This window comes from Nansenia antarctica (assembly GCF_963989245.1).
Source record: "Nansenia antarctica genome assembly, chromosome: 2".
Taxonomy (NCBI): domain Eukaryota; kingdom Metazoa; phylum Chordata; class Actinopteri; order Argentiniformes; family Microstomatidae; genus Nansenia; species Nansenia antarctica.
In genome coordinates this window covers 11730746-11740159 of record NC_137675.1, presented here as the reverse complement: position 1 = coordinate 11740159, position 9414 = coordinate 11730746, and positions in this window count along the sequence as shown.

Here is a 9414-nt window from a genome sequence, read left to right as displayed (position 1 = left end):
AGAATGACAGTCCCCCTATTCACCCTCCTTCCCCCACCCTGTGTAAATAAAGGTTTCTTATTATTAATAATAATAATAATAATACTATGTAAGAAAAGAGTGTTTAAAGCTAACAAGAGCACCCGTCTCTCTCTCCCTCTCTCTGTCCATAAGCCCATATCACATTCAACAACTCAACATGTCATGCTAATGAATGAATAATGGACCGTGGGGTGTTCCGATCAGCTGGAGGCTGGCGGAGGTAGAAATCGGAGGACAGGCTCATTGTCACAAGCAATATCAGTTACAGGACGGATCAATGGCCCCTCTGTTTCCTGCCTTCCACGCTGGGGAACGTGATACGGCTTCATCAGGAGAGACAGGCAGGCTCTCTCGTTAGCGTGAACACTTGTTTTCAGAAACACGGTGAAGTCAGTGGAGGCTGGCGGGCTCATTGTTATGCCTGGTATGTATTACAGTGGGGGAGTAGTGTCTCGATGACGTGAGGCAATAGAGAAAATGGCTGCCAGGGGGGGGGCGTTGCTGCGGGGGGGGGGGGGGGGGGGGGGCTCAGTACGGTATCGTTCATTGGGAGAGGCTTTTTTATGATGGAGGTACATTATAAAGCTTTGTATGTCCCCAGAGGACAACAGGTTAACAAAACCACCGCACACACACATACACACACACACACACACACACACACACACACTGTTGAGGCCAGCTGCCTGCATGTCGTTACACACCCACTCAATAGACATATGATAATGACACTCCCCCCCCCTCCCCCCTTCTTCCCCTCCTCCCCTCCTCTCTCCTCTCTCCTCTCTCCTCCTTTAATCAACTGAGTGCACTGCTCTGGTCCATCTACAAAGCCATCCATCCTCTCCCCTCCACTTAAAGCTGTCAGAAGAGGCAGGTAGTCACATGCATACACTTGAGCTTCCTTTACCCCCCATTACATACACAGTAGCCTCATCTCCTCTTGTCTTTGATACCTGGGCAGGCTGGTGGAGGTAGAAATCGGAGGACGGGCTCAGTGTAATGCATGGAACGGAATCAGAAGTGGTATCAAACACATCATTCCGTCCCATGCATAATGAGCCCGTCCTCCGAGTTCTGCCTTCACCAGCCTCCCCAGATTGATTCAGTACCTAGACAGGGATTTGGGTAGTGGTGGCTTAGTGGATAGTGAGTTGGACTGGTGATCAGAAGGTCATGAGTTCAAATCCCATCCCACCATTAGTGTGCCGTTGAGTAAGGCACTTAGCCCAAAGTTACGCCAGGGAGACTGTCCCGGTAATCTCTAATTGTAAGTCACTTTGGATAAAAGCATCTGCTAAATGGTAAAAATATAAATGGATTTCTCTACTATCTACACACACGCACATCCAGACGCACACACACACACACCCCCACAGACACACAGACACACAGACACACAGACAGACAGACAGACAGACAGACAGACAGACACCTCTCAGCATCTTTTTTTGCCAACTTGGCAGCACGGCACCATGGCTGTTTTAATGACCCAGCCAAGCGAGACCTTGTTCCCCATTTAGGGCTGCTACAAGTGGGCATGGGTATTAGCCATCTCCCCCTCTCTCATTCTCTCTTTGGCTGTCTCTGTGCCAGGACAGGATGCCAGAGGGAGAGAGTCTGTTAGGCACTGCTGTTGTATATAGTATATAATATATAGTCTTACAGTCCTATAACTGTTATAATGCTATTCAAATGTAATCCTGAAGTGGCAGAAAAGCAATCATTTAGTAATAGGTTTTATGTAATAAAAAAAAGCTCACACTTTTTAATTATGTATGGCTTCTTGAATTAATTCCAACGGGCAAACTACTTCAAAATACAAAGACATTCATTTGAATCCTTGCAATAGGGCAAAGAGAGAATGGTAAATAAACACGGTCTGCCTTCATCCAGCCTGTTGACATGTACATTTATCCTTGAGTGAACTAGGCTAGACATTTGTTGGGCAAACATTTATGAAACAAAAACCTGAGTTAACTCCAAGATGTCAAGAGTGTCACTGTTTAACTGTAGTAGAACATGGAACTGTGTCTTTGACCTTCCAGGGGTCGGACTCTCAGACGCCGGTTGAAAAGGCCAGTCTCTAGTGCTCAGTGCAAACAATGAGGGGTGTGTACGTGAGGAGAGTCACACAGGAGAGGGAGGGGGGGGAGGAAGGAGGGAGGGAGGGAGGGAGGGAGAGAGTAGGGGATAAGAAAGAGCGAGAGAGAGGGAGAGAGAGAGAAAGAGAGAGAAAGGAAAGGAGGGTGCTAGACAGAAAAGAGGGAGGGAGGGAGAGGAGTAAGAAAGAGGAGAGTTGGTAGAAAGACTTAAGAGGGGGCAGAGGGTACGAGGAGGGAGGAGGGGGTGAAGGGTACTTGAGTGAAGGGTACTTAGAAAAAGAAGAAACAAGGCCATGAATTGGTCGCACTCGATTCACTGAGCACCAGATTGAATAACAAATCAGAATATGCAAACCACCGGGGAGGAGAGGAGAGGAGAGGGAGGGGCTTGCGCCATATGCAAATCTAGTCTAATTAACCGAGAGGGGCTAATGTAGGACTTTGAACCCCCCCCACCGTAGCCCGGGCAACGGGAGGACTGTGACCAGCTTGGTCACGTGACTCGTCTGTCAGCTGGGCCGTTATTAAGACGGAAAGTAGATCCGTGTCATAACTCAACCGCTCTTGGTAGAAGCAGGCCCAAAGACAGCAGGCCTAGGATCAGCCAGGGGAGGCAGAAATCGGAGGACAAGCTCATTTTGTAATGCATGGAATGGAATGAGGAATGTGAGTTTAAAACGTGTGTATTTGATACGATTCCATGTATTAGAATGAGCCCGTCCTACGATTTCTACCTCCACCAGCCTTCGCTGGGATCAACCAATACCCTCCCCCAACCCTAACATTAACCCTCAGGAGGAGGAGAAACTAAACTGACTCCATTTCAATACATAGAGGAAACGTAATATCTATCTTCCGCCGTAGACTAAAGACCCACACCTGGGCTCGGCCTCCTCTGACCTCCTCTGACCTCTCCACGTCCTAACATCCTGGTTTACGTTACCTGACCTTTTGATACAAAAAGAGAGTCGTGAGATCGGCCCAGAAGATCACCGGCGCCCCCCTCCCCTCTCTGGAAGAGCTGTACAACACACGCTGCCTCAGGAAGGCCTCCAAGATCTCCAGAGACCCATCACACCCTGGGAACGAACACTTTGCTCGGCTGCCCTCGGACAGGCGGTACAGGACCATGTTCGCAAGGACAAACAGACTGAAGCTCAGCTTCTACCCCAGGGCCATTCAGGCCCTTAACACAGCAAAGACCTAGGTTCTAGGCCCTGGACAATCTAGACATTTGATGGCAGCTACTAGATTGAAATCAAGTGCAATACTGAAACACAACTGTGAACATTTCAAACCTGCAAACTGCGACACTTTAAATGAATGTGCAATAACACTATGTGCAATATGACAACCCTCGGGTACATAAGGTTCAGAGATAGGAAATGTTAGAATAGGTATAGCATAGCATAGAGTACAGCACAGTGTTTATTTGTATAGTATAGTATAGTGGACAGTGTACATAGCCTTTATTTATGTAAACCAGCTCTTTTCCCTTCTTGTTTTTAGTTTTCTTTCCTAGCACCAGGGGAGCCCCCCCTCCCAAATGTCATTGTTTGGTACCTGTACTATATCAATGACAAATAAAGACCATTCATTCATTCATTCATTCATTCATTCATTCATTCATTCTGTAGCACTGTGGTTTCTGTAGCACTGTGGTTTCTGTAGCCCTGTGGTTTCTGTAGCACTGTGGTTTCTGTAGCACTGTGGTTTCTGTAGTCCTGTGGTTTCTGTAGCCCTGTGGTTTCTGTAGCACTGTGGTTTCTGTAGCCCTGTGGTTTCTGTAGTCCTGTGGTTTCTGTAGTCCTGTGGTTTCTGTAGCCCTGTGGTTTCTGTAGCCCTGTGGTTTCTGTAGTCCTGTGGTTTCTGTAGCCCTGTGGTTTCTGTAGCCCTGTGGTTTCTGTAGCACTGTGGTTTCTGTAGCCCTGTGGTTTCTGTAGCCCTGTGGTTTCTGTAGCCCTGTGGTTTCTGTAGCACTGTGGTTTCTGTAGCACTGTGGTTTCTGTAGCACTGTGGTTTCTGTAGCACTGTGGTTTCTGTAGCACTGTGGTTTCTGTAGCACTGTGGTTTCTGTAGCCCTGTGGTTTCTGTAGCACTGTGGTTTCTCTAGCACTGGGACTGCCAATGGCACTTGCTCTTATCAAAGCTTTTACTTACAAAGACTGATAGCATCTTTATAGTTATAGAATAGTTGATTTATTTACTTAGACTAATGTAGTTATTGTAAGTCGCATTGGATAAAAGCCTCTGCTCCTGGAGAAATGCACTGAAAGAAAACAGACAGATCACCCCCAAACCAACCCCATGCACACTACAAAAATGATCGTATAATATTATTAGAACTACTTGCACACTACTGGATTACTTGACTACTTGACTGCTTATCTACTGTACTGTATTTATTGCATTTCATCTCCTTGTAGCCTACTTTGCACAGCATTTTTTGCACTATCCAAGCCACTGTAGTACCATCACAAATTGTACTTATGTACTTATTGTGATTTTGTATCTTGATGCTGCAATGCCAATGTTGAGGAACCAAAGCCGTGCAAACAAAACAGCATTCGCACACTCAAATCTACGTACTACGTTTTTTTGCACTCCATTGATACTCTTCAGTTCCAGCACCTCAGCTAAGTCTGATCACTGATGAGCGGTGGTATTTTCACAATTTGTATTTACATTGGGATGTAATAAAAGCAATTCTGATTCTGATTCTGATAAATGCAAACAAAATGAAGATAATACGCCACCAGTCCAAGTATCATCATCAAACCTGACCAACAAACCAAAACTGTACCAAAGAATTAAAGATCTTGCACCAGTAGGATGTTTCCTCTGAGGTAAATAAAAAAACAGGAAAAGGTAGGACAACTAGGTCAAACAACAAGTTAGCGTTAGCCTACACAGAGGAAGAAGTCCTGGGGCTGTAAGCTTTGTTTGGGTTTGCCTCGGAAGCTCCCCAGTCGGCAAAAAAAAAGAAAAAAGAAGCACCTGTGAGATCGCTTAGTGAAGCAGGTTCTAAATAGCCTATTGTGTTTAGGTCCTTTACAAAGCTGCTACACAACACACAGCGATAAGGAGGAGTCAGAGCCTGCATGTTTGATACCATTCCTCATTCCATTCCATGCATCCCAATGAGCCCGTCCTCCGATTTCTACCTGCACCAACCTCCCCAGGTTCCTAGGCAGAGCTTCCTTCCAAGACGGAAGGAGCTTTGCTTTCACTGAAACTGAAGTTCAAGTATGTAACTGTACTGTTACCACAGTAAGACCACTGCTGTGCCCCAGTCCAGCCCAGGGCACTAGGAAAACTACATAGACAGCAGGGGAGGCTGATAGAGGCAGAAATCGGAGGACACGTGTTTGATACCATTCCTCATTCCGTTCCATGTATTACAATGAGCCCGTCCTCCTATTTCTACCTCCACCAGCCTCCCCTGATGCAGACAATTAAGGGTCTGAATGATAGGAACCATTTGAGGATTAAATGCCATGAGATGTGCTGTTGGCTATCTAATGCCTGGGGCGCAGGCTGAAGATACAGTAGTGCCTCCTCAGACAGCTGTCCTCCAGAAACACAGTGGGAGAACTTTGATTCCTATTAAGTAAATGCGGGCATGATACCCACGATTAGTAGCAAGATGAAAACTTAACCCTGACCACTCTTACACCACAATCATGACAAAAACGGTATTATGTAGTCCTAAAACTACAGTCCAACCTTTTTCCTAACACTCAAAGCAGTCTGACAGAGGCAAATACAATTCTACAATGTATATGTTCACATTTTAGACATTTAGAAGACAAAGCGTACAAAAAGTACACTCGTCTAAAGTACAGTAAGTGAAACAACTATACATCGCACTCAAGTCTATAAAGAGTCAACGCACCTTTCAAAAACTCCAAAGAACCACTTCTGGAACGCGCCACCAAAGTCTCTGAAGTTTAGTTAGATCCTGGTTTGACCTCGGCGTGTCTCCTGGACTGGCAGAGATAAGAGCAGGCGTATCAGTGGAGTATCTGGACACAGGGCTGGCTCTGCCAACAGTATATTATACACCATGCCTACGAGACAACCTGCACGCCCGCGGTGTCTGTCTCCCTACCACACTGTGTGTGACTGTATGAAACTCAAGGTTTGTTTGTATAACCAGTCAGTCACAAGATGCTAATGACTCAATTATATAGCAATTCACAGTTATATGACGATAGGATCCAACAGAATCCAACTGACGCAATGTTACACAGGTAAGCTTCCTAAAGAACACTCATTTCCAGGACATTTGTAATAAATACTGTATCACAGATATACTCTCCTCGAGTCTCAATACAACAAAACAACTCCCAATTGATACAACACTGCACTTCCCAGAGGACGAAAGCATGACACCTACAGTGCTTCTGTCTTCACTTACAGGATATTTCTGAGATATCCCCATAACCTCTCTCTTCCCCTCCACCTCAGAGCCTTAGCCAGCTGATATTCAGCGGTTGACGTAACCGCAAGTGGCTTCCTCTGTTATTATTAACCAGATCAAAACAGCTGACTAAGTCATCTGATGGACGGACAGGCGGTCAGACGGACGGACGGACAGACAGGCAGAACGACAGACAGTGCTCTACAGTACCAGATCGCTCGCTCGCACGCATGCACACAGACACAGACACAGACACAGACACAGACACAGAGACACACATACACACACACACACACACACACACACACACACACACACACACACACACACCTGACATAGGAGAGAGACAGATACAAGATACAAGATACAAGATGCTTATTTGTCACTCCAGTTATACAAGTATACTGAGATACTTTCGCTGAGGGGGGCTCCATTTAGGGTGCATATAAGAAGACATTATAGAATATAATATCAGAATATAAGAGGCAAAAAATAAATAAATTAAAAAGGAGATCAATTATAGAATTATATACATTTAAGGCAAGAAAGAAAATTATAGGCCTACACCATATGCCATATGATGATATGATATATATATCATATATCATATACTGTATATATGGCATATAAGAAGCCATAGATAGAAAGTACCAGTCAAAGTACTTGTCAGTTAAACATCAACCTGACAACTAGACTTCCCATAAGGCCTCAGCTTATCAGTCTACGAGCCTATCAGCCAATCAGCTGCCCCACTGATAAAGTCACTCACAAGGCTCTGTACTACAAAGGACTGGGATAAGACAGTTTCCTATGTTGATTATGTTGTGTTTGTGTTGATTCAATGTTTTACCCCTACTAGATAAAGTTGTTTTGAATGGGAATATTTGTTCTGTTCATTCTATATCTACCCTTATCAAATGAAGATGGCACCAGGATAGAAGATGAGAGTACAAAGCACATGTGGACCATTCGCTATTTTTGTGTATACTATATTTCATTTGATATATCGTATCGTACGTGCGTACAGTACGACCATTCCATCGTTAGGCTTTTAGTCAATCTGGACGTGAAGAAACGCACACCGTTTTGATACGATGGATTCTGCTCCTGTAGGACATCGGTCTCTGTTTGGTCTCTGTTTGGTCTCTGTTTGGTCTCTGTTTGGTCTCTGTTCAAAACAAGCCGATAGGTGGTGGTACAGTACAGTAGGTGGTGGCAGGGAGCCGAGAGGTTAGAGAGGCCGGCAAGCAATTGGAAGGGCGCTGGTTCGATCCCCGCCTCAGGAGGGAGCTGGGTGTGAGCTGGTGACTGGAGGGTTGCTGGCATCATATCTGAGGTGCCTACCACTGCCGTTGTGCCCTTGAACAAGGCACTTAGCCCCTAATTGCTCAAGGGGTGCCGACTATGGCACGACCCTTTGCCCAAAGCAAAAAATAAATTTTGTTGTACTCTGTGCAATGACAATAAAGTTGAATCTAATCTAATCTAGGTCCGTAGATGACAAACAAAGAGATGCAAAGAGACCTGACCACAGACCCTATTGACATCATAACACGAGCGGGGTGGGGGTCCTGCCTGGCTCTTTTTTTTTTTTTTTTGTCAGGCACTAACTTAGACACAAGGGACCCACAGTGCTTATTATGACAAAGGACAGGATATTCAGGAGGGGGATGGTTCTCCACAAAGGAAGTATATGACATGAAGTAGAATGAGAGACTTGGAGGTTGTATGAGAAAAAGAGGGGGGGGGGGGGGGAGAGAGAGAGAGAGAGAGAGAGAGAGAGAGAGAGAGAGAGAGAGAGAGAGAGAGAGAGAGAGAGAGAGAGACAGATTCAACTTAGATTACCCCTTTCAAGAAGATTTAGACCTACAATAATACAAGCCAATGAATACATGTGTCTGACAGAGAGGGAGGGAGAGAGAGAGAGAGAGAAGAAAGAGAGAGGCACATGCACACACACACACACACACACAGACACACAGACAGACAGAAGGATAGAGTGTGGTATTTAGGTATCTGGCCACTTTCTATTCTCACTGAGTTGGTTTCCAGAATTAGCTGCTCCAGTTGTCGCGGTAAGAGAGGTGGGATGTAAAAAGAACCAGGGGGCTGTCAGATAAATGTCCTCCTGACATTCTGCTGCTTCTCATGCTCTCTCCCTCTATTTTAACACATACCCACCCACCCACACACACGCACACAGCCACACAGACACAGACACACACACACACACACACACACACACAAACTGTGTTAATCAGTCATACACACACCAGTTAAACTGTAAACCCTCTTCACACCTTTGCCCGGAAAAAAGTAGATTTCTGGATTGTTCCTATACCAAGGGAACAGAAAGTACTGCATACTGCAGGGGTATAACCTCCCGTGTTTCTTTTTGTGTTCGTTATTTCCTGTTTTAATCACATCGTTTTTCATTTTGGTCACTTCGTTATCTGCCCTTGTGTGTTTTCCCGCTTGTGTAATTGTCTACCCCGCCCGAAAGATTTCACCTGTTGCTTACCATCATTTCCTGTGTATATAGTCTGCGTGTTCCTTTGTCTTGTTTCCAGTTTGTGTATTGTGCCACAGTTTTAGTGTCAATACGTCCCAGCAATTTCTCTAGTGTCTATCTTGGTTTTTGGTGTAACGAACTCTGTTTTGCCTACCCCTTTCTGTATAAACGCTACCTATTGACTGACCACCTGTGTACTGAACCCTCTTTCCAGTAGACTATTCAAGCCTCAGTCCTGAGTCGTGCAATTGAGTTCTCTGCCCAAGTACAAGTTGTTATAGCGGAGGTTGGTGGAGGCTGAAATCAGATCCAGTTAAAGGTAGACTCTAGGATATGATGTACAGAGCAAACAA